Consider the following 24,776-nt stretch of genomic DNA (forward strand, 5'->3'; position numbering starts at 1 on the left):
GTTTCAAAACAGTTAGGAATTTAACTATATTAAGGTCACTCTCAAGATTATCCTTAGAGTGAAATAATTTCATTTATTCTTAAATTACTCTTTTTACCTGGTTGCAATATATTTCTATGTGGTGGTGCTTAACATAGATAATTCTGACTTAGGTAGAAACAGGATAAATAAATTGCAATAATAAAATAATAATACAGTGCTCAGAGGGAAGATAAACTAAATTTTGTCAAAGAACAATACAAAAATTCTGAGCCTGTGTGAAGAACTTAAATTCTCAAACAAAAAGAATGAACTTTCACAAAAATGATGGAAGATTTTTAAAACCCTAAAATTTTAATAAGAATAATTGCTATTTTAAAAAGTCAGGCATAATGAAACACATCTTTAATTCCACCACTCAGAAGGGGGCAGCAGGCAGATCTCTGTGAGTTTGAGGCCAGCCTGGTCTACAGAGGGAGTTCTGGGACAGTCAGGGTTACATAGTAAAAATCCTATATCAGAAAGAAGAATTATTATTTAATTGGCATAAACTGGAGCACTATGTCTGGATTCTGATTCTGCTCTGTAGGCTTTCCTATTTCATCACATAAAAGAAAACACATGATGTCAACTTGTTGAGAAGATTCCCTACTGTCGATAGGGATATGCATCCCCATACATGCCCCATTTCAGACAAGAGATTTCTTTTTTCTACTTCACATGGTTCAGTCACAGGGGAAGAAAAGACCATAAGGTACAAAAAGTTAGTGAAAGACTAGGAGTTGGAAAGAGAAAGTGTGTACACATTTCAGAAATTTGCGACAGAAGCTGAAGAAAGGAACCTTTCTGATGCCTCTCCCAGAGATGCTTCACTCCCTAGACCACTGGTGCTTAGGTAAGAAGTGCAAACAGGAGGCTGCACCTAACAAGGCATTGACAGAGCTTCTCTCCTCCCTTTGTCAACTAAATTATGTGCAATTAAGAGACTTTGGTGTTCAAAATTCTGTAACTGGAAAAAGATGGCTCTATTAATGAATAGTAATGTTCCTCACTACAAAAACAAAATTTAATCAAGAAAAACAAATTTAATTATATGTTTTCTTTCTTGGGAGATAAACAACCAGTGGCTTCAAGCAGTGGACCAGTCTGGGGAGCTACAGTGACTCGCATGAGAATTCAGAGAGCAAAAAATCCTTGAAAAGATGATGCACTGGGGCTGCCAGCGCAAGATTCTCGGTGAGGGCTGGCAGAGTAAGGAAGGGAGCTGGGGAAGGAAAGACCTTCCATGACCTTGTCAAATCGGGCAGTTTGGAGAAAGGCTAGGGGAGGATGCTGGAGAACAGCTGCATGTAGGAAGGTGATCCGACAAAAAGGTCAGCACTGCAAATAAACGTTACACTAGATTCCTGCTTGCTGTGCTTTCATATTTCCTGCAGACTGAGTCACCATTACTCAGCCATGGCGTGTCATCTGTCTCTGTATGCCATCTTCCCAGCAATCATAGCCCTCTCTGATGTTATTTAATAAATTATTTCACAATACATCACTCCTCATTCATCCCAATCCCACTTTCAAACACACTACAAAAGAAAAGTGAACACAAACACTGGAGTTTTGAGTAAATACTTAATTCTATCTTCTAAGGTTAATGCAAATTATTCCTTTTGTTTAACCGTAAGTCCATCCATCCGACAGTACATCTACACTTTAGCTGCTTCCTATCTATTCTTCTGCTCTCTTTCTATTCATAAACTCTCTCTGAATCCTCATAGTGAGTGTTTTGCCCTGCCCTTACAAAATTATATCTATAACATATTGGAATTGTCATAGTTCTAGGAAGATAGGGATTATCAGAGTCGCTCTGACATGCCTAGCACCTAGCATCACGACAGCACAATATATAAGAAGAAGCAGGGTGAAAACTATCTCCATTTGTCTAGGATGAAGGTGTTGCTTAAAACAGAGTGCTCTTTGAGGAAAAAATTGAAATTGTGCTAAAAAAAAAAACAAAACAAAATTAGGCTAGTTGCACCAATAATAGGACTCCTGTGGAGACGTAGTTATGAGGAGAGAGAAGAATGAAGACGACTGAGAATATTTCACACAGGGCTGAAGAAGAGCGTTCATATCTATAGAGGTGCTGTAAGGATGGCTAACCGCAAATGGTGTCCTATGGAACGGGTGATGTTCCAGCAAAGGAGTAATGCCACATCAATCAGTGAGCTGGGTAGCCTCGATGGGAGTTGTATGAGGTAATCTAGGTCCTTACTGTGGTAGGCAGAAGGAGGTGAGAGGAAGAAACAGACGCTGGATATCAGGGAGGGCACCTAAAAAAGTCTTTGCATTGCGCGGTGGGTGTGAGGGTCAAAGAAGAACACTTTTAAATTTAGAAGAGAAAAACAATAATAAAATCACTTGCAAAACTGACACTGTTGTTTGGGAGAGTCAGTTTGGGAGATGAGGGGAAGAACCTTAGCAAACTGTGGAAGGATGAAGGAGTCCGGCTTCCAGTGGCACACAGCTCCTAAGACACGGAAATGCAGGAAGGGGGACATGAGCGGAGCTGGGTCACACACCAGCAGAAAGGCACTATGGGATTTATCACAGGTAAAGCGCAATTTTGAGGGGTTTGGGGTTTTTGGCTTTGTTTTGGTTAAATTCCATTTGGATTTATTTATTCATTTAGTGTGTGTGTGTGTGTGTGTGTGTGTGTGTGTGTGTGTGTGTGTGTGTGTGTGTAGGCACATGCATGCCATGGTGAGCATGTGGAGGTCAGGGACAACTTGAAGAAATCAGTTTTCTCTTACTACCATGTGGGTCAAAGGTATTAAACTCGGGCCATCAGGCCTGGGGGCAAATGCCTACATCACCTGAGGCAGCTCATTTGTTCCGATTGTGAATATTTAAGTTATTTTACAAACTGAGTCTCAGGCGAGAAATGGTTTTACTTTGTTTTTGTCTGTGTGTGTGTGTGTGTGCATGCAGACGCTTATTTGAGCATTGCTGTGCATGTGTATGCGTGTGCATGCAGATGCTTCATTTAAGCATGTGCTGTTAGTGTCTGTGTGTCTGTGTGTGTGTGTGTGTGTGTGTGTGTGTGTGTGCTCGCACATGCCTCTGAAGAGCAGAGAAGGGTGTCAGACCCCTCAGAGCCATTTCTGAGCCGCCCAAAACTGAGGCAACAGAGCAGCAAGTTCTCCCCAGCTGTGAAAAAATAAATGCTTGAATTATAAAGTAACTACCATTTGTTATAGATCCTAATTCATTTTTAATTGTTAAATTGTTTTCTGGTTTTTCTGTTCTGGGTTGTTTTGTTTTGCTTTGCTTTGGTTTTAGGTTTTTGATTTTGTTGTTTTTTGTCTGTTTTGGGTTTGTTTGTTTGGACAGAGTCTCATATAGCCCAGATTGGCCTTGAATACACTATATAACCAAGGCTGGCCTTGAAAATTTGATTGATATTCTGTTGGGATTACAGGTAGGTGCCTCTATACTTGAGTATAACTCCTATCTTATTTACTTACAGACTTCCAACTTCCATGTTTCTCTTTTTTTTTTTTTTTTTTTTTTTTGACCCATAGTTATGTTCAAACTCTGAGAGGAGATCTCACCAGATCACCCAGCATACCCTAGCGCTGTTGCTCTTGAGAGGAAACTGCTTTGGCTCTCGGCCTCAGCTGCTCACACCTGTGGTTAGTTAGCCTGCTGTCCTTTGATCACAGCAAGGACTGTGTCCTGGGGCAAAGCTGTTCACCACATGGCAGCAAGGCAGAGAGTGATATAGAAAAGGCCTGTAATCCTGAGAGTCTACTTCAGGGAAAGCCCCAAGCATCCAGCTCTATTCAATTCCATCTTCCTAGAATTCAACATTTCCCAGTGCTGTGCAGGCTGAGGACTGAGTCTCCACCACACAGGCCTTTGGTATATGCCAGATCCAAGCATTGCAGCGTAAGAGGAAAATGTCTGAATCATTGAAAAAAAATCACTTAGCTTTGGAATTTTTTTATCTCCTTGCTGTATATTCATTGTTCATGGTCTCGAGTTACAGAAGGATATTTTCACACAAGTATATGATATGCTTAGGGCATATTCCCTCCCACACTGTCTACCTGGTCATTTAACTTTCTTCCCTTTGCTCTTCCAGATAGTTTTACATCTAATTTCATACCATCAATGCATATGTGATTTTATGTATCTAAAATCTAGAAAGAACAAACAAAAAGTCTTAGGTAGCATTTGACTTTCTCAGAGGGACTTATTTCATTTAATACAACTATCTGCAGTTGCAACCATTTTCCTGTAAACACTTATGATGAAAAGATTTTCATGTTTTCTGTCTATACATTTTCTTTATCCATCCCTCTGCCGATGAACATCTAGGTTGGCTGTGTAAGGCAGCTACTGAGAGCAGTGTTGTGATGAACGCAGGTGCTGTGTGTTCTATACATGTTCACTTGGAGGTCTTCAGAGGTTTAACTAGGTAATATGCTAAATCTGTGTTTATTTTTGTGGAACCTCTATCTATACTCTTTTCCTTTCTGACTGGAGTATTTACAGTCCCACCAGCAGTCTATGCAGATTCTCTCCTATCATCTTCCTGATTGACACCTTCCTGGCTGGATGAGAAAACTCCAGCAAAGCTCGACTTTGCATCTCTTTGGTGGCTGAACTTCATTCTTCACTTGTACGGCTTTTCAGAACTGCCCATTCCTTTTACCTAGCCTATTTTATTTCACAGCACTTATTGACTTGTTTGATTTCTTATGTAGGCTTTTGAGTGACGTGCGCTTGCTTCATTGTTCCATCTGCCTGCAGTATCTCTTCCCATATTTCACGCTGAGTTTGAATGTCTTCAGTTAGGTAAGGTGCATTCCTTGAAGTGTGCAAATAGACCCCACTTTTTGATGTTTTCAATCCAACCTGCTAGTCTGTGTCTTGTGGTTGAGAAATGGGATCGCTGATACTTAGGGTTATTGAAGGATGTGCGTCCATTCTTGTCATCTTGTCAGCTGTCTTGTGCTTGGTATTTCTCTGTCACTTATTAACTGTTCTTCAGTCTTTAGAGTGGTTTACACTTTCCTATTGCCCCATAAACAGGCTTACCTTTCTCTTTAGTTCAAAGGATTCCTTCAATGTCTTTTGTAAAACTGGCTTAGTGTTCACAGATCCCTTGTTTGTTTTTACTATGAAATCTTTCTGTGATCCTTCAGTTATGACAGCTTTGCCAGATAGTCTAGATTGGTATGTATTGTCTTTCAGGGAATGCAATACAATATTTTAAATCCTTCTGGCATTTAAAGTTCCTGTTAGGACATCTACTGCTATTCTGAACGGCTTGCCTTTGTGATCGGATGTTTCTCTTGCAGTTGTTAATATCTGTTCTTGTAGGATATATTTGTGCTTTAACTATACGATGCCATGAGCCAGCTATATTCTCCTTTTGTCTGTTTGGGAATCTAAAAGCCTGTTGTGTCTGAGTGTGCATAGACTTGAGAAATTTTCTCTTATGGCTTTGTAAAAAGTGCCTTCTATGTCTTTTACATAAAATTCTTTTCCTATTTCTGTGTCCAAGATTCATAGACTTGGTTTGATCTTAGTGTCATGCAAATCTCATGATCTGTGTGTACTTTCTTATTAGTCTAACTTTGTCATTAATTGAATACTCGATTCATCTCTCTTGTCTTCAGTCCCTGTATTCTGTTTCCCTTGATCCATTTTGTGGCAGGGGCTTTCTTATCTTTTTTATTCAACATTCTGTACTTCTTATATTCATACTGATTTTTTATCATTTTCATATGAGTATTAAATTCAACTTTCATATCAATTTCTTCTTTTCTTTCTGTTGTTGATGTTCTCTTGAAATTCATTCAAAGGTGCATTTGTGACTTCATAGATTTATTTGAACAAACATAAAATTATTGTTTTACATTCTTGCCTGGGACATCAACTAATTTACACTCATTAGAGGGCACTTCTGTAAGTCTCAGAGGAATCACATTGCTTTGGTTTTTCATGTTTCTCACATTCATATATTGATGTGGGAATCCCCTCTGTGTGTTGCTTGTATTTGTTAATGAATAAAGAAACTGCCTTGGCCTGATAGGGCAGAACTTAGATAGGTGGAGAAGACAGAACTGAATTCTGGGAGGAAGAAAGCAGAGTCAGAGAGATGCCATGGATCTGCCACCAGAGTAAGACATGCTGCCGAAACTTAGCCAGTAAGCCACTGCCATGTGGCGATACACAGATTAATAGAAATGGGTTAAACTAAGATGTGAGAGTTAGCCAATAAGAAGTTAGAACTAATGGGCCAAGCAGTGTTTTAATTAATATAGTTTCTGTGTGATTATTTCGGTTCCGGGCAGCCGGGATGACCAAGCAGCTTCCTTGCAACAATACATTGGTATTTTCAGATATAGAGTTGGATTGTCAGTTGGCTATGTCTTTTAATCACCCTCATTCACTCAGTGGAAGTGTTTACAACGTTCAAAATGTTTAGGAGGGGCTTGGTTTGAGTAAAATTAGGTTTTCATTTTTCTTTGCTAAACTGGGGATCTAAGTCACTAGTTAGATCATCAGTACCAGGATCAATATCCAATATTCCCAGGAAAGAAGAAAAGTTTCTATAAGAATAACTATTAAAGAAGAGTGCTACTATGAAAAGGCAGTAACCATCAAATAAAAAATGATCACCTCTTTATCTCAAATAATTTTAGGAAGTAGAGGAGCAGTCATAGCACTGTGTACACTGAGGTAGTAACTACTGTGTGTGAGTGGAGGGAAAAGAGAGGAAGACTAGTGGTTAGGACTGGAACAGTGGAGAAAGAAAGAAAAGAGAACAATAGATAGACATGGAAAACAGGGTCGAGGAGATGGTTCTGCCACCAAGGTTAAGGTTCACAATCAAAAATGGGAAACAGCAGGGACAAGGGAGGGAGAAGAGGTGTCTCTCACTAATGGCAAAGTAAAGGAGCTGGAGAAAAATTACAATCTGATAACCTAAAACAATCCCAGCTTTCAGGAGTCTGAGATATGAAGAATCCCAGATTAGGCCATTCTGTGTTCCTTGGAGAAGCCTATCATCATCATCATCATCATCATCATCACCAGCAACATCATCATAACCTCATCATCATCACCATCAACATCAGCACCATCGTCAACATCAGCAGCAACATCATTATCATCATCGTCATCATCACCATCATCATCACCATCATTATCATGATCATCACCATCAGCAGCATCAGCACCATCATCATCATCATGTAAACAAAGGAAAAGAAAAGAGAACAGAAAAAAAAAGAGAATAAAAATAAGCAAGTGTCCTGGTAACTTGACATTGGTTACTGAATAAAACAGAAATAAAAGAGAAGCGCAGAGTGTAGACAGAAGTTCTGTCCTGTCTGGTCCTGCAGCCATTCAATCACACACAAAAAAACAACCCAGAGGCTTATATTAATTATAAACTGTTTGACCTATTGTACAGGCTCATTATTAACTAGCTCTTATGACCTAAATTCACCCATAAATCTTGTCGATGTTTTAGCCACATGACTTGATATCTTTTCTCAGTAAGGCATTCTCATCTTGCTTTCTCTGTGTCTGGCTGGTGACTGACTCTCTGCCTCTCCTCGTCCCAGAATTCTCCTACTCTGGTTGCCCCCACCTATACTTCCTGCATGGCTACTGGCCAATCAGCATTTTATTAAACCAGTATGAGTGATTCATCTTTAATCCCACAGCAGGAGAGAGATGAATGTGGACTCAGACTCCTAATGAGGTCTCTTGCCTGCTTAGCATCCAGGTCCTCAGTGTTCGTCCTGGGCTTCCAGATGTTGTCACGCCTGTGGGAAGGCAGATCACAGATGCTGACAGGGCCCATCAATAAGAGGTTCTCTTCAGGGTGGGCGTGGAATACTGACTCCTCCCTCGAGGAGTTCTCAGTGTCTATCATATGTGACTGTAGACTGTCTCAATCCTTCTGCTGTCTCTGGCTCTAACTGGACTTCCATCTCACCGAGTACTACATGGTTCTGATTCTGTTTCTTTTCTATAATTTAGAAGTCCTGCTGTCCAGGTTTTACTGTCTACCTTCACTCTGTGTTTGCCTGGTTGTAATCCACAGAGGGTCTAGAAAAAACACTCTGCCTCCTGGAGCAGGGTCTTTTTTTGAAATGACTTCTCATCCTTTCTTCAGTAGAATGCCTAGAAGGGAGGTACTTCCTCTTCTGCCGGGGCCTCTCCTCCTTCGGCCAGTGCCTTAGACAACTTCCATGTCCTTCTTCTTGCTTTGCTCTTCAAAGTGTCTGTTAATGAATATGTAGTGTGCATTTTCTGAGTTCTCCATCATGTCTCCTGCCTTCTGGTGTTGCGTTTCTGCTTCCCAAGATGGGAAGAGTTTTCAAATGCACCAACCCCTCAGGGATGGACTCCTGATTTATAATTTCCCATTTTATTTTGCTATTTAAGACAGTGATATTTAGCTATCACCCATCTCTTCTGATAGCTGTTATCCAACATTCCAGTTTATTACCTGGAGATTCTAATCAATCATACCTGCGAGTGGTTCTTCAGCTTCTATTCTCTTGACCTCACTCCTTTGATCCTCCTCTTGCCTCGGTCTCCCAAAGAGCTAATATGCTCCCATGCCCATGTCCAAACCTTTTGGCCTTATAAAAGAATGGCTAAAATATATGCAGATCACTCTTTTCCACACATTTAAGTTATTAATTGAAGACAAAATATTTTATAAGATTGCAACAGTTCACATCAAATTGAATATGATTTGGTTTTATAGTTCTTAAGCTCAATAACAAATCTATAAAATAGATTCTGATAATTGTGTTCTCAAACTCAAAATTCTTTTTAAAATCCCTTATTTTTTTTAAAGTAAGCTGCGCAAACTCCACTAGAGTTCTGCTGATAGACAACATCAATGAGAAGAATCTATTACATCTAGTGTACCGACAGCTAACGATGGGGATGACCTTTTGGAGACAGATGGCGTGCACTGAAGCTGTCGCAGAAAGCCTTCTCATCTGCACATCTAGACACTTCCTGTGAAGCATGCCCACGACAAAACTCCTAATCTGGGGACCAAGTGCAACATAAGGCAGACGTCTGTCCTGCTATCGGAGACTCTATGGCAGCTATCAACTGCACCACTTTAAATAAACAGAGAGAAGCAGTGTCTGTGTGTGCAACTAAGCAGGCAGTGCCATAGGAGAAGGGAGAAAATGGAACCAAACTGTAAGTTCTCAGAATTTATTAAGAATTCGTGCCATTTGGAAGTCAGTATTAGGAGTGCTCTTTTATAACAATGTTTTGTTTTAGTGACTGGATTCATCATGGCCTTTAATTGACACTCTGGATATATGGACCCCAAACAGTCTGCAATCGGGGAACATAAATGTTTCTATGTGTCTGAGTGCAGCCTTTATGGTTCTGACAAACACAACTCTACAATTGTGCAGCCAAAGCATGGCCCTTCATGTTACACACCTTTATTAAATGCCACAAAGAGTGAAACTGATGGGAGCAGGAACAAGGCTCACCAGCAAGCTCCGCACTGACAAATGCAGAGCCGAGGCTTTCTGCCAGCCACTGCTCTCTACGCCAACGAAAATGACATGAGAGCCTTTGGAACATATTCTAGTGGAAAAAGCAGGTATGAAGAAAGTAAGCAAAGCACCATCAGTTTGCAGCGGTGCTGCAAGAGTCGCAGATGATAGCGTGACAATGGCTAGAAGAGAAAGGTGATGCTAAGCTAACTGTCCAAGAACTCCAGAAAGGTGTGCCCAACAGGAGATGGAGAATGCAGAGGTTTTGGTTCTGAGGCAGCTTACATGTTTAGAGCAATAGAAGAAAGGATTTTCTGGTTTGAAAAAAAAAATGTCTTCTTACTTGGAGAGGCCGTGGAGCTGGCTCAGTGGGCAAAGATGCTTGCTGCCAAGCTACATGTGGTGACTTTGAGCCCAACAACTCATATGATGGAAGGAGAGAACCAACTCCCCCAAATTGTTCTCCAACCTCCACTAGCACACCATGATACACTCATGAACACACATGCCTGAGCACATACACACACACACAAATAGATAAACAATTTTTAAAAAAGGATCTGCTTACTTGGGAAAGGTAATCCATGATTTGAAAATCTGATTTCCCATGGGTGAACTGAGCCACATAAAATTAGTTCAACCTCTGGAAATGCCAGAGAGGAGGCCAAGCCATTCTGCTAGCTGTCTCTTTAAGGAGCACAGTAAGCACTATGAATAATAAAGCTTGGGGACCCCCAAAGCTGTGTGTACTCTTAGTGGCTATCATTCATTGTTACTAGAGGGAAATGCACCCGCACAACCCCACCCTCCGAAGACAGGGGGAATGGAGAGCTTAGCACACTCCCTGGCTCTGCTTTATGGACCTCTTTTGGGGAGAGAGTGCTGGTTATAATTTGTATCCTTCCATAATGAAGGATAGGTGGTTTTGTTAAGTTTTTGAGTTTTTTAACAAACTACTGTAGTCAGATCTTTTCATTGGGACCACCAATTCCCCAATAATGACACAGAGACTTATTAGTAATTATAAAAGTTCAGCCCGTAGCTTCGGCTTGTTACCAACTAGCTCTTACAGCTTAAATTAACCCATTTTTATTTATCTATTTTTTGTCTTGTGACTTTGTTAGTTTACTCTGTACTGTCCATGCTGCTTCCTCTCTGTCTACCTGGCAACTCCCTCCTTCTTCTTCCCAGTGTCCTCTGTGCCTGAAAATCTTACCTAGCTATTGGCCATTCGGCTTCTTACTAAATCAATCAGAATGATACCTCTTCATGGTGTACAAAGAGATTATTCCACATCAAAATAACAAGTGCAAGAGTTGTCTCAGGGGTCCCCAGGATCCCAGTAGGTGTCAAAAAAAAAAAAAACCATGGGAGCCCTCAAGCTTGCATCTGCTGTCAAGAGTTGAGATATTCTTAGGAATTCCCAAACTTCATAGAGGGTATGAACAGGGAGAGACAAGAGTATGAAAAATAAGGTTGCACTTTTGGTTGCATACAGAATATTATTACACTAGAACAATTATATTATACATATAAAATACATTTAACATAATAGTATCAAAAGTTATTTTTCATATATAATCATGTTCGATTACTACTACATATCTTAAGCAAGTATGCAACAGTATAATGATGTGGAATGTCCTTCTGTAGATGTGTTGCTTTTATTGGTTGATGAATAAAGCTGTTTTGGCCAATGGCTTAGCAGAGTAAAGCCAGTCGTAAATCTGAAAAGAGATATAGAGAGAGATTAGGCAGAGTCAAGGAGACACCAGCCATCTGCTTAGGAAACAAGACATGTAGAAAATGAGGTAATGCCATGGCCATGTGGCAATGCATAGACCAATAGAAATGGGTTAATTTAAGACGTAAGAGCTAGCCTGAGCCATTGACCAAACATTGTTATAATTAATATAGTTTCCATGTGATTATTCGTGTCTGGGAGGCCAGAAAACAAAAGTGCAGTCTCTGTCTACAAAATAAATTAAAGAGAACCATCCTTATAAATATACTCATCATTTTTGCAGGTAATGCTAGATGTTAAAGACAAAAAATTAGCAGATTTTTTTATTAGAATGTGATAGTTGACTGGAAAAAGATACCAAGTACTGAGTCAAAATGTTCATGAATAATTAAGAAAGTGAGTAGAACATGCCTTAGTTAAATTTCATAATCTTTTCCAACTATAAATTATGGAAATCTGTTAATTAAAAATAATTATTTTCTGGAATTGCAATTGAGAAGAACAATTGTGGTTCATTTTTTTTTATCAGGACCAACTGTAATTCTTACAAATAAACTTAAAAATACCAGACTCCTAATTCCTTAATTTCCTTTAAATATTACCATGAGATATGGAATATCCTGACAAAAGTGGGTAATTTTACAAGCCTTTATATCCCAAGATAAAAGAGAAATAAGAAGAAGAAAATTTTAAAACAACCTTGGGAAGTAAAGCAAAGTAATAAAAATGTTATGTTTATAGGTGTGTTACATAAAACACAATAAAAAAGTCTTTCATGGACTGGGAGATGGCTCAGTTGGCAATATACTTGCTGTGCAAACATGAAGACCTGGGTTTAGGTCCCCCGAGCCCACAGCACAGCTTGTGACCCCCTCCCAGCACTGAGGGTAGCAGAGACAGATGGAGTCCCTGGCCAGACAGTCCAGGTAACGCTCAAACTCCATTCAGTGAGAAACACTGTCCCGAAATCTAAGCAGAGAATGATTGAGGAAAGATATTCAGTGTTAGCCTTTGTCCCTGCATATACAGATGCACATGTCCACACTAGCAAGTTCACACACAACCCCCACACACACACCCTTTCTCTCTTTCAAAATCTATCATCCTGAATAGACTGAGATTCTGAAAAATAAGTTTCCTAAAATTCAGAACTCAGTGACAGAGAATGCTCATCTTGAGTATCTTGAGTTTCAGGCATGCAAATTTTCTGACACCAAGTCATGTCCAACAAACTGGTGGGATTTTGCTTGTTTGTTTGTTTCTTGCTTTGTTTTTTACCTGCATCTGTCCTATTGCTATGCATCTCTCTCCCATTCTTACATAAATCTCTCACCAATTGTCTTATTTATCATTCTCTCTGATCAGCAGGTACTTTGGGATCTGACTTACAAACAAAAGATGGTGTCTTCAGAGCAAGAGCAGAACAAGAAAGCCTAGATCCTCCAGTTCATGCTGGAAGAAACACAGATACTGAGAGAAAGGTTTCTGCATGCTGGGAAGTAGGAATTTAACCACACCAACACCAGAAAGAAGGATGGAACCATTTACATCACAAGCTCTCCCACAAGCACAGCATTATAAAACTGGAATGCAACAGTCAGCTAAAGCATCCCCAGGAGAAGGAAAAGGACATCTAAATCCAGGAAGCCCACAGGATTCAAAAATTTGTACAAATAAATCCACACCATGGTATACTACATTTGAATGGCAACAAGAGAAAAATTCCTTGTCATGTGCAAGGTGGGTACCAGGAGACTAGTGAGTGCCAGGAGACTAGTGAGTGAATACCAGGAGACTAGTGAGTGAGTACCAAGAGAGAGACTAGTGAGTGAGTATCAGGAGACTAGTGAGTGAGTACCAGGAGACTAGTGAGTGAATACCAGGAGACTAGTGAGTGAGTACCAAGAGAGAGACTAGTGAGTGAGTATCAGGAGACTAGTGAGTGAGTGAGTACCAGGAGACTAGTGAGTGAATACCGGCAGACAAGTGAGTGCCAGGAGATCAGAAGCAGCATTTTCAGTTACCTTTCTGAGGAGAAAAGAGTGGAACGCTACATTCCATGTACTAGAAAAATAACTGTTAATCAGTACCATTATATCTACAAAACTGGACTCCAAAAATGACAAATAGGGCTAGAAAAGGATTCAGTAGTTAAAAACAATTGCTGCTCTTCCAGAAGACCTGAATGGTTCCCAGCAACCACATCTGGCAGCTCGCAGTCATCTGTAACTCTGGTACCAAGAGATCCAGTGTGTTCTGGACTACACAGTCATAGTGCACTCATATGCACGTGCCCACTCATAATTTTAAAATAATAAAAATAAAGTGTGTAAATGAGAGACTTTGTCACACAAATTATGTATAATCCCTACAGTGTCTTACAAGAAGTGTGAATGGAAATTTCTAAACTAGAAACAACAGGAAGAAAAAGAACAATATAATAGGAAAGAATACAATACATGCTCTCTACAAAAAAAGGTCATATTATATTTTTAAGGACCCTCACACACAGCCTGTGTGGTGGTTTGAATGATAAAGGTCTCCCCAGAGTCTCAGGCATTTAAATACTTGATCCCCAGCAGGTAGGACTGTTTGTGTAGGTTTAGGAGGTGTGGTCTTGCTGGAGGAAGTGTGTCACTGTGAGGATGGGCTTTGAGGGGTTTTTTGCTCTAGTTTCGCTCAGTGTGACCGTCAGTTGACTTCCTGTTGCCTCTAAGACATAGCACTCTCAGCTCCAGCACACCTGCCTGCATGCCACCATGCTCCTCATCATGATGATAATGGACTGAACCTCTGAAACTGTAAGTCAGCCACCCCAATTAAATGTTTTCTTTATTAGAGTTGCCATGGTCATGTTGTCTCTTCACATCAATAAATACCCTAACCAAGATAGGGTGCAAACATCATAAAAGCCAGAAAACCAGGACATTTGCTGCTAAACAGTGTCTTCTAGATATGGTAGAAAAGTCACACCCTTGAAATCTCAACAATGTGGTTACCTAAACAAGATAGGAAAATGACACCAGGTGACAAGGCAACATGGGTGGCCCCACCCCTAGATGAAGAGCTTGAGGCAGCCAATGACTGCTGAGAGAAGAAGAATGGTTTTTCTGGGGATGAGTCTCTGATAGGTTACCAGATTCCAAGTGGTCAGCCCTACACAGATGGATGCATGAACAACACTAAATGAACTCAGTAGGTCATATGTATGCATGTATGTATGTATGTATGTATTATATAACGATAATAATTAAAGAAGACAAGGTCATAAGTTGGAGAGGGAGTGGGGAAGCCATGGGAAGAATTGAGAAGATAGGAAGGTGAAGAGTATGCCAATACATTACTCACAATTAAAATTCTCAAAAAATAAAATATTTAAATAAAATAACAGAGAAATGTACTTAAAATATTCATTTTAAAATTATGTATATGCATTGTGTGGGTACGTGCATATGATAGTGATGTGAGAACAGGTGCCCACAGAAGTCAGAGGAGCCCTGGAACTGGAGTCACAGGCAGTTTTGAACGCCTCGCATGGGTGTTAGGAACTGGACTTGTGTCTTCTACAAGAGAAATACCAGTTAAGTCTTTCAGCGACCTCTTTAGCCGCCATTGCTTTTATAGTAGAAAGAACAACTTAAAATTAGACACCAACTAGAATGAACAGACTTAAGGAACAATGGAGACAAACTAGGCCTAACAGAACATTGAATGTGTAATTAGGTACAATCTTGGAGAAAACTGTATCGTATAAGAAATCAAAAGAGAGAGTAGAAAACAGCCTAAGACAAACAAGAATGCAACATTCTGAAACTCCAGAATGGTGCCACAGCAGTCCAAAGGGGGATGCTTACTGTGACGAATATTCTCAAATTATTTTACAATCAAAGTAACAGAAATAGACAAACTAAACCCAAAGCTAGCAAAAAGCAATGAAAGAATTTAATAGAAATAAAGGAATTGAGAATAGGAAAATTAAAATTTAAGGGTTTTTAAATAATGGGGAAAAGTATACCAATATTAGTTTAGCTACACCAATAATAAGAAACAGGTAAAATTAAAATATTGGCCATACAGCCAGCCACCAGGTCAGACATGCTGAATCTTTCCCGGTAAGCCACCACCTCGTGGTGCTACACAGATTATTAGAAATGGGTTAATCAAGAGGTGAGAGTTAGCCAGTAACTAACTCTCTAGAGATAATGGGCCAGGCAGTGTTTAAATGAATACAATTTGTGTGTTACTATTTCCGGGGCTAAGCTAGCTGTGCGGGAGCCAGGTGGAATGAAAAGCAGGCCTGCCCGCAGCTCCTTCACTACATATGGCGCCCACATGGATAACTGAATCCACAGAAAGCCTAAGAAAGTTTGGGAAAGAATAAAGTAAAGCATGTTTTCTTGGGAGCAGCAATTTCTCAGGTCTGCTCTGCTTGCTAGAGGCAAGCAAATGCTTTCATCTAAGAGAGGCTTCCTGACTCAGCTTTAGCTGCAAAACTTTGTAGCTCCTTTAAGAGGTCCTGCCGTGAAACACTTAAATGGTGTTGATGAAAAGCTGAACACATGCTTTTCGGGTTTTCAGCCATAACAGGAAAAAAGCTGCACTGTTTTAAAATGCTGGCTTTCTGGGCCATCCTGCCAGGGCAAACTCTGCCTTTTTCAGGCAGGCAGTCCGACTATGAAGGATTTGAATGTGGTCTGTGAGCAGAATGTTGTAGCTTGCTTGCTGGCAGGGACCTTGAAACGCAACAGAGTTGTGGCAATAAAAATGGCTACAGCCGGTACCTCAGCCACGAGGCTGGAAAGCTAAGGAATGGGCTGGATCCAGCCGACAAAGCCATGACTTCAATCCTCTTCTTAAAGGCTCATGTGGTCAGAAAAAAAGGAGAGATATACAGTAAAGAGAGATTCAAAGACAAAGAAACCCTCTAAATGTTTTACTATGTGTTAAAAATATATGCAGGCTAAAGGTTAAAGTTCTTAGGGTAAAAAAGGAAGAAAGAGAGTAGTTGGATGTGGTGGTACACACCTTTAATCCCAATGCCTGAGAGGCAGAGACAGACAAATCTCTGTGAGTTCAAGGTGTTGTAGCACACACCTTTAATCCCAGCACTTGGGAGACAGAGACTAGTGGATCTCTGTGAGTTCAAGGACAGCCTGGTCTGCAGAGTTATTCCAGGACAAAGATATACAGAGAACCTGTCTCAAAAGGTAAAAGTAAAAATAAAAGAAATAGAGATTAAAATAAAGCCACATAAAGATGGAAAATACACAGAGAATCTTGATACTGTATGCTATTATGCTCTCTTTAAATTATTTGAATGCTGAGGAAGGAGCAATAGCTGCTAAAAGACTTTTGTTTATAAATACTGCTGAACTAACCCAAGATAGATATTTTGAAAATACCTTGGCTTCAGAATTTGGATCTAAGGATATGATACTTTGGAAAGGAGGTTCTTCTTTTGTTTTCACAGAGGATGAGACCCTGTGGATTGCTTCTATCCCAATATGGTATGATAGACCACGCCCTCCTGAAAGGTTGCTGTGAACACCCTCAAAAAATTTCTTCACTCAACTGCCAACTGAGATAAACCTGGCACACAGTTTACACCATAAAAGACCTGATTAACACCACCCCTATACAGCAGGAAAAAGTTTGGAGAGAAATAACTACGTCCATATTCCCAGATATTATTTATAAGTGCTCTTTTACGTTTAAAGGGGGATATGATATAGATATGAATAATTTGCTTTGGTATGGATTTTGAGGTCAATTTTGTTATATGTATATATATTTCTGATCTTGATTGAGGTATTGTGATTGGGTAGTTCATTTAAAAATGCAATGTATAATTAAAAATATAGGTTGTTAATGGATAGTCTTCAATAATAGTCATGCTTGTAGTAATGTTAGTTTGATTTTCTAGATGTGCATAGATATATTTCAGATAGGCATTCTTCATATCTTTCAAAGACTACAGAACATGGCATTTAATGTTTTAATAACTTAGGGCTTTTCATGACAATGAGACACGTCTGCTCCTGGCAGCAACAATCTACTTCAAGAGGAAGATGGGCATCAAAGAGGCTCCTTATTGATTTGGTTAAACATTTGGGCAAGAAACTGCTCTTGCCTGGACTATTGTATAAACTGGACACAAAGAACCCACAGAGAGAAGACTGCTAAACTTGCCTAAAGGTGAGATGATCTTTCGGGGTTCCTGATTCATGAAAGAGTCTGTGAGACATTCTGCAGGACACAGCAGACAGTGACTGAACTGCCTTTGAAATTTCCTGCTTCATGGAAATGTCTCTGGATACTATGGGCCTATAGACTGAAGATGGATGCCCCAATGGTACAGAGGAACTTTGGGTGACTGTACAGGCAGCGAGATGTCTCTGTCATTTCTAGAGTTTTGGAAGTTGCTTACTTCTTGCTTACTTAGGTAATATTATATCCTTCTGGAGTCTTTCATGGAGTTGAAGAATGATTAGTTATAGTTATGGTTTTCCATTATTATGATAAAGATAAAATAGATATAAATATTGTAACTGTAATTCTTACTCGATAACTGTTTTGTTATATGTAATTTTACTATGTTAAAGTGAAAGCCTTTCTTTTTTGTTTAAATAGAAAAGGGAGAAATGATGTAGATGGACCTTCTGTCTATGTGTTATTTTCATTGGTTAATAAAGAGACTGCCTTGGCCCTTTGATAGGACAGAAAATTAGGTAGTCAGAGTAAACAGAACAGAATGCTGGGAAGAGGGCAATGAGGCAGACGCCATGGAGCCAGCCACCAGGTCAGACATGCTGAATCTTTCCCGGTAAGCCACCACCTTGTGGTGCTACACAGATTATTATTAGAAATGGGTTAATCAAGAGGTGAGAGTTAGCCAGTAACTAACTCTCTAGAGATAATGAACCAGGCAGTGTTTAAATGAAAAAAATTTTTTAAAAAAATAAATAAATAAAAAGATAGCAATATCACAACTAATGTAAGACATAAAAAGGACAGTAAAAAGCTACCATCAAAAACTGTAAGTGACTGTAGTTACACAACCCAGTATAAATAAATGTTTCTATAAAAGTGCATCCTATCAAGAGTTAATTATAAAGAGAATACGAGTCCACCTGCCACTAGTAAGATGGGTAAATCAGTAGCCAAAAACTTCACACCTAGGACAAACACAGAGCCAGATGATTCAATAGCACACTCTATCATGAATTCAAAGACTTGATAATGGGAATGACCCGCCCTAATTTATACATCTACAATACAGTTCCTGTTCAGGCTTAGGGAACATCAGAGAAGGGGGGCAGGAAGGTTGTGAGAGTCAGATGATCAGGAAGTCCACTGGGAGAAAGTCTCCTAAATATGTCAGGCAACTTGCACCCATAATATCACAACGTGTGATTGCCTAACCAAGACCAGAACAATGCCAACACCAATAGAAACACAAATGTAGAAGAGGGCAAATCTCACTGGGCCAAATAACTAGACAAATAACCTCAGGCAACAAAGGGATGCTGAGGGAGGAAGAGTGAGTCTTCCCCAGGGTGGGCCCCCTAATTCGAATTTTATGTATATACTGTATATATGAGCAACATTAAATGGGTTTATCAGGTACTATTTATATAGGGGTGTGTGTGTGTGTGTGTGTGTGTGTGTGTGTGAGAGAGAGAGAGAGAGAGAGTGTGTGTGTGTGTGTGTGTGTGTGTGTGTGTGTGTTGTAATAACTGTGGAAAAGAGGTCATGAACTCAAGAGAATTGAAGAAAGGGGATACAGGAGACGCTGGAAGAGAACACAGAAGGGATTGGAGGATGAGAAAGGATTTGGGGCAGGGTGGGTTAAAATATTAAAGTAAAAAATAATAAAGATGACAATGTCATCGCTTCTCATTCTTAAATGATAAACTGCAGAGGGCAGGGCACTTTCAAACTCATTTTATGAAATGAAATACGATGCCACAAGAAAAGATAAATTTGTTATACCACCAGATAAAAACATAATACCATGAGAAATAAAAGACATCTATATCAATATCCTGATAAATTCAGATGTAAATCTCCCAACAAAACATACTAGTATGGGTGACAACTTTTCACTCCGTCACCAAATATCCGTGACAAACAACTCAAAGGGGGGAATTGTTTCCTGTATTTCAGCTCACATTCCAGAGGCATCATTTCTGGTAGCAGCAGCCTGTGGCACAGAGTGTTTTTATCCTGTGCCTTCCAGGAAAGGAAGCAAGTAGATGGCTGTGACCCAGAGCAATCTTCAAAGACCCCAGTGCCACATTTCCTCCAGCTGAGCCCCACCTCTCAAATGATATCACCATCTGGGGCATTCCAGTCATGGCCCTGTGGGGACATTTTGTATTCAAACTAAATTTAACAATGCATTAAAAAAGATCACACACTGTGAACAAAACATGACACCAGGGATAATAAACACAGTTCTATAGGATAAATCATTTAATATTCTGTATATATGGTAATACTGAAGGACAAACTCCCACATGATAATAATAATTTAAATTGATGTCTGGTTGTTCTCAATCAAAAGAAGCAGACAGGATGTTAAACACTAAGCAAAACAATGTAAAGGTCTCTTTATATTTGTTGAGAGACAACATGCCTGGATCTCTGCGACCATGAAGAGTGGTCAAGAATAGCAGAAACAAAACCACATTTGCTTAAGGTGTTGTTAAAGAAAATGATGAGAAAATATACTTGCAAACCATATTATGCTAATGATTAATCTCCAAAATAGATAAGGGAGTTATAAACTCAGTAAATTAAAAAAGCTCAGTGAATTAAAAGCAAGAGGTCTGGTAAGATGGCCCAGAGGGTAAAGGCATCTTCTGCACAAGTCTGGTGACCTGAGGTCACCTGAGGGTGAGAAATAACCCCAAAGTTGTCCTCTGACCCTCACATTCACAATGTGACATGTGTACCCCCATACCATACACACGCACATTAATAAGAAATGAAATTTTAGAATAATTGCAGCCAAGTAACTTGAATAGAGAAACTATACAGGAGGATTTGGAGGGAGGAAAAGGAAGCGAAAATATATTATACTTCAAAAATTAAAAATGTATACTGTGAAGAGAGATGCTGGGTGATTGATCTTGGACAGACAGAAGCTTGATTACATTTTATAATAACATTTTCTAACTGTCTCCACTGAGAATGTGTGTCATGAGTGTCCTTCCTGAGGAGACAGTGACTCTCCAGAGTCACATAGAATGACTTCGTATCCACATCTCTCTCCACAATTCAATTGAAAACTCACAGGAGGGTGGTGTATGCCCACAGTCCCAGCCAGGAGGATGCAGTGGAAAAGCAAGACTTCAGAGCCTCGTGGTGAGTTCCAGGCAAAAAGTGGCTATGTGACAAGACACTATCTCAAAGAGACAAACAAACAAAACCAAAATATAAATTTACCAATTTTATCAGGAAGAAGAAGAAGAAGAAGAAGAAGAAGAAGAAGAAGAAGAAGAAGAAGAAGAAGAAGAAGAAGAAGAAGAAGAAGAAGAAGAAGAAAAGAAAAGACTTGAAAAATCAGTTCTCTAAAGAAGGTATACAAATATCTAAAGGGATATGAATGATGCCGGATGTAATCGTCAAGACTGGGAAGAACCCAGAACTTTTTACGCTTTTGTTGAGAATGTAACATGATGCAGCCACAATGAAAGACGGTAAGCAATGTCTCTGAAAGCTTCAAAGGCAAACTGACAGCTGTTCTACTTCGAGGGATTTATCCAAAAGAATTAAGATGAAGATCTAAACGCATACTAGCATTCCTGTGTTCATTAGATCTGTTACCTGAAACAGCATATACGAACTTTAATGAAATTGTGGCAAGTGAACAAAGCCAGTCACAGAAGGGAAAGTACTTCGATTATGCATATGGCAGGTAATTAAAATGGTTAAGGTCAGGTACTGAATGCATCAAAACTGGCCTGATGCACAGATGGTTGGCCAGACTCTGGACAAGGGTGACATGCAAATTCCTGATGCAGTAGTGTCACATATGTATCATAGAGATGTAAAGGCAGCATGTATGTATGCACAAATGTACATATGTAACTATATTCTGATATAGTTATATAATTTATGGATAATTTGGACAGGAAGTCTAAACCTCTCTTTTCTTTGTTGATAACTATTATGAAGTGACAGGTTAGAAACTGCTTTGGCCCTCTAAATGCTTGAAATACTGTTTTATTTCTGATTCATTACTCTTTTCATGTATTTTTTATACTTCACACATTTATATAATCCATGTATGTTTATATCTATCATGTATATATATGAAAAAAATGAGGACAATTTGAAGGGAGGGAATGGACAGTGGTAGAGAAAGAGGACAAAGGTGGGTAAAGGATGAATAGTGCAGAGGTACAGAGACGTTTTGGGGTGAAAATATCATAATGAGGGCTGGAGATGGCTCAGAGGCTAAGAGCACTGGCTGCTCTTCCAGAGGTCCTGAATTCAATTCCCAGCAACCACATGGTGGCTCACAACCATCTATAATAAGATCTGGTGCCCTCTTCTGGCCTGCAGGCAGAACATGGTATACATACATACATACATACATACATACATATTTTTTTAAAAAGGAGATGATGTAATGAATCATTTTTTTCTGTGAATGGTAAAGAAGGAAATGAATGGCAAGTGAAATAGCTAAACTCAGAATGGAAGAGCAGAACAATGGGTTCAGGCGTGATGCGTTGTACAGACTTACAAGTCCTCAGATCTGTATAGGAATGTGAGCACAGATACTACGCTGTACGCTTTAAATCTGTTGTAAAAGCAGATCTCCCTCAGCATTTGTAAAATATTCCTTAATTTATAAAGAATACAGTGAATACTAAAGGACAAGTATCCCACATGTGACGATGTAGAATCACATATGTGTGTTTGCTTACATGTGCACATGTGCGTGTGCCTCTATACACATATAAAACTTAATATTAAAATGTAATGTTAATCACATCAAAACACTGAAAAGACTATCCGCTCAAAACCTCTACAAGTATCAGACCAGATAATGTGCAAGATTAGTGATTGCTCTACCTGAGCACTAGCAGGTCACTCTTTGTCGTTGTTTGTTTTTTGATTCCTTTGGTTTTTTGAGACAGTTTTTCTGTGTAGCCCTGGCTGTCCTGGAACTCTCTAAATAGACCAGGCTAGCCTCGAACTTAAAGATTCACTTGCCTCTGCCTCTTGAGTACTGGGATTAAAGGTGTACACTGCCACCACCCACCACCAGGCAACTGGCTTACTTTTGATAGATGGAAGCGCTGGAAAGAAAATAGGTAAAATAAGAGAATAAATCATTCCTAAACACACTGGTGACATTAATTCTGACACATGAACACAGAATTTACGAGTACATAATGAGTTGCTTTTTGTTAATGCATATATATCAACTCCTTAATTAATCTGGACAGGAAGCCTAAACCTCTCGCCTTTCATTGCTGATACACTGTTATGAAGTGACAGGTTACAATGTATCCAAGTGCTTAAGAAACGGTGTGTTAGCTTTGGGTCATTGCTCTTTTCCCTCTGTGTTCAGCTAGAGATGGATTTTAAGTGACTGAGCCAAATGTAATACTTTGTATGTGCTTCAAACTGCTCATTCATAAGAAGGTTGAACTCTTCCTATAGGCAAACGGCCTGAAAATTTCCGTTTCTTATTTCACCCAGTGGTTCTCAGCTTTCCTGATGCTGTGGTCCTTTAATACAGTTCCTCATGTTGTGGCCACTTCTGACCATAGATGATTCTCCTTGCTACTTCATAACTGTAATTTTGATACTGTTATGAATCATAATATGAATATCTATGTTTTTTCAATGGTCTTAGGCAACCCCTGTGAAAGGGTCACTCAACCCCCCCAAAGGGGTCTCTGCCCACCAGAGACAAGCAGAACAAAATAGTAATTTAAACATACACAAAAATGGGTATGAATGAAGACAAAACTTTCTGAGAAAAATGGAAATATTTTTGAACTCTGAAATATCCCAGTAGCCCTTTGCCTAGTGAGTCTGAATTTACAAAAATCTTAAAATAAATGTAGACGGACAGTTTCAGCTTTAAAATCTATAATTGCTTCCTGCAGACGTAACAGATTACATTTTAATGAAGCAGTGTTGACGGGGGGGGGGGGTTCTTGCTCTCATGTTTGCTGAGCACAGCATCATTGTAGGCCACCGAATGCAGCTGTTAACTTCGCCTTGGGAAATGGAAGAACAAACGGGCCACAGAGTCTTTTCTTCCTTTACACATGCTATTTCCAGTTATTGTCACCCATTCTAATCTGAAAACACTTGCTTCTGCCTCCCCTGCAGTCTCCTGAACTATCTGCCCAGCTCAAGGCTATAATATGTGGGAGAAGAAAGAGAACCCATGGCAGTTCCTACTAAGCTGTTCCTGTGCTTTGGGGGCCCAAGTCCAAGGCCATTTGCCTTGCAGTGAGTTTGGTCCAGACCCCTGGCCCCACCTTGAAGTGTAAGAAAATGGAAAGCATCCTGCTGCAGCCTGGAGAACTGGGGAGCTTGTCTCACACTGGATACTACAGGAACTCTCTTACAGGTCATATTATACCACACAGCTTCATCTCATGGAAGGGGCACATAGCACAGAGTCTAGCTGGTCTTAGTAATAAAATCCCAGAGTCGGATACAGGGGTTAATGCTGAAGATCAGAGAAGCAGATAGGCCAACCACTAGAGAGTTCAGACCGAAAGGGCGATCCTGTCCTCAGACTGTATCTCCAGACTCCATCTGTCTCCACCAAACCCCAGACTGCAGCTGTCTCCACCAGACTTCAAACTGTGACTGTATCCACCAAACCTCAAACTGCGCTGAGCTCCTGTCTCCTTCCGCCTTATACTCTTCTCTCTGCCCAGCCATATCCACTCCCGTCTCCACCTCCCTAGTGCTGGGATTAAAGGCATGGGATCCCAAATCCTGGAATCAACTTTATGTGAACTCTGTTTCTCTTTTAGAGAGATTCAGTCTTGTGTAGACCAGGGTGACTCTGTCTCTGTCTCCAGAGTCCTGGAATTGAAGTGTGTCCCACCACTCCCTGGCCTCTAGGGGCTTAGCTCTGCACTTCTGTCTCCAGGCAAGCTTTATTTGTTAAAACATACACAAAATCACACTACAGGGCGGTTGAGAAAAAGAGTTCGTTTTTGCTGTTGGTCCAGTAATAGTCACCGTCAAGCTCAGAAAGGGAGTGAGGATGGCAAAGCAACAAGAAGGGAGTTTCTTTTATCATGATCTCCACATCGTAACATGCACACATTCTCCAGTCTTCATCTGCATTTTAATGTTAACCAACTTCAATGTGCAGATTTTATAAAATTTGGTTGCAAATTGTCTAATCATATCTTTTAACATTGTGATTTCTGTTTTATGAATTCTTTCCTTAGCAGACATAAAAAGACTGTATTATATTTTCTTTTAGTTATCCAATG

At 39.8% G+C, this 24,776-nt stretch overlaps 1 protein-coding gene across 2 annotated transcripts in view; it reads right to left on the reverse strand.

Moving 5' to 3' along the window:
- Tmem232 (transmembrane protein 232) overlaps positions 1-24,776 on the reverse strand; it is a 277,122-nt gene that overhangs the window by 156,001 nt on the left and 96,345 nt on the right. The gene's annotated exons all lie outside the window — the stretch shown is intronic.

Source organism: Myodes glareolus, chromosome 1 (assembly GCF_982192425.1).
Source record: "Myodes glareolus chromosome 1, mMyoGla1.1, whole genome shotgun sequence".
Taxonomy (NCBI): Eukaryota; Metazoa; Chordata; class Mammalia; order Rodentia; family Cricetidae; genus Myodes; species Myodes glareolus.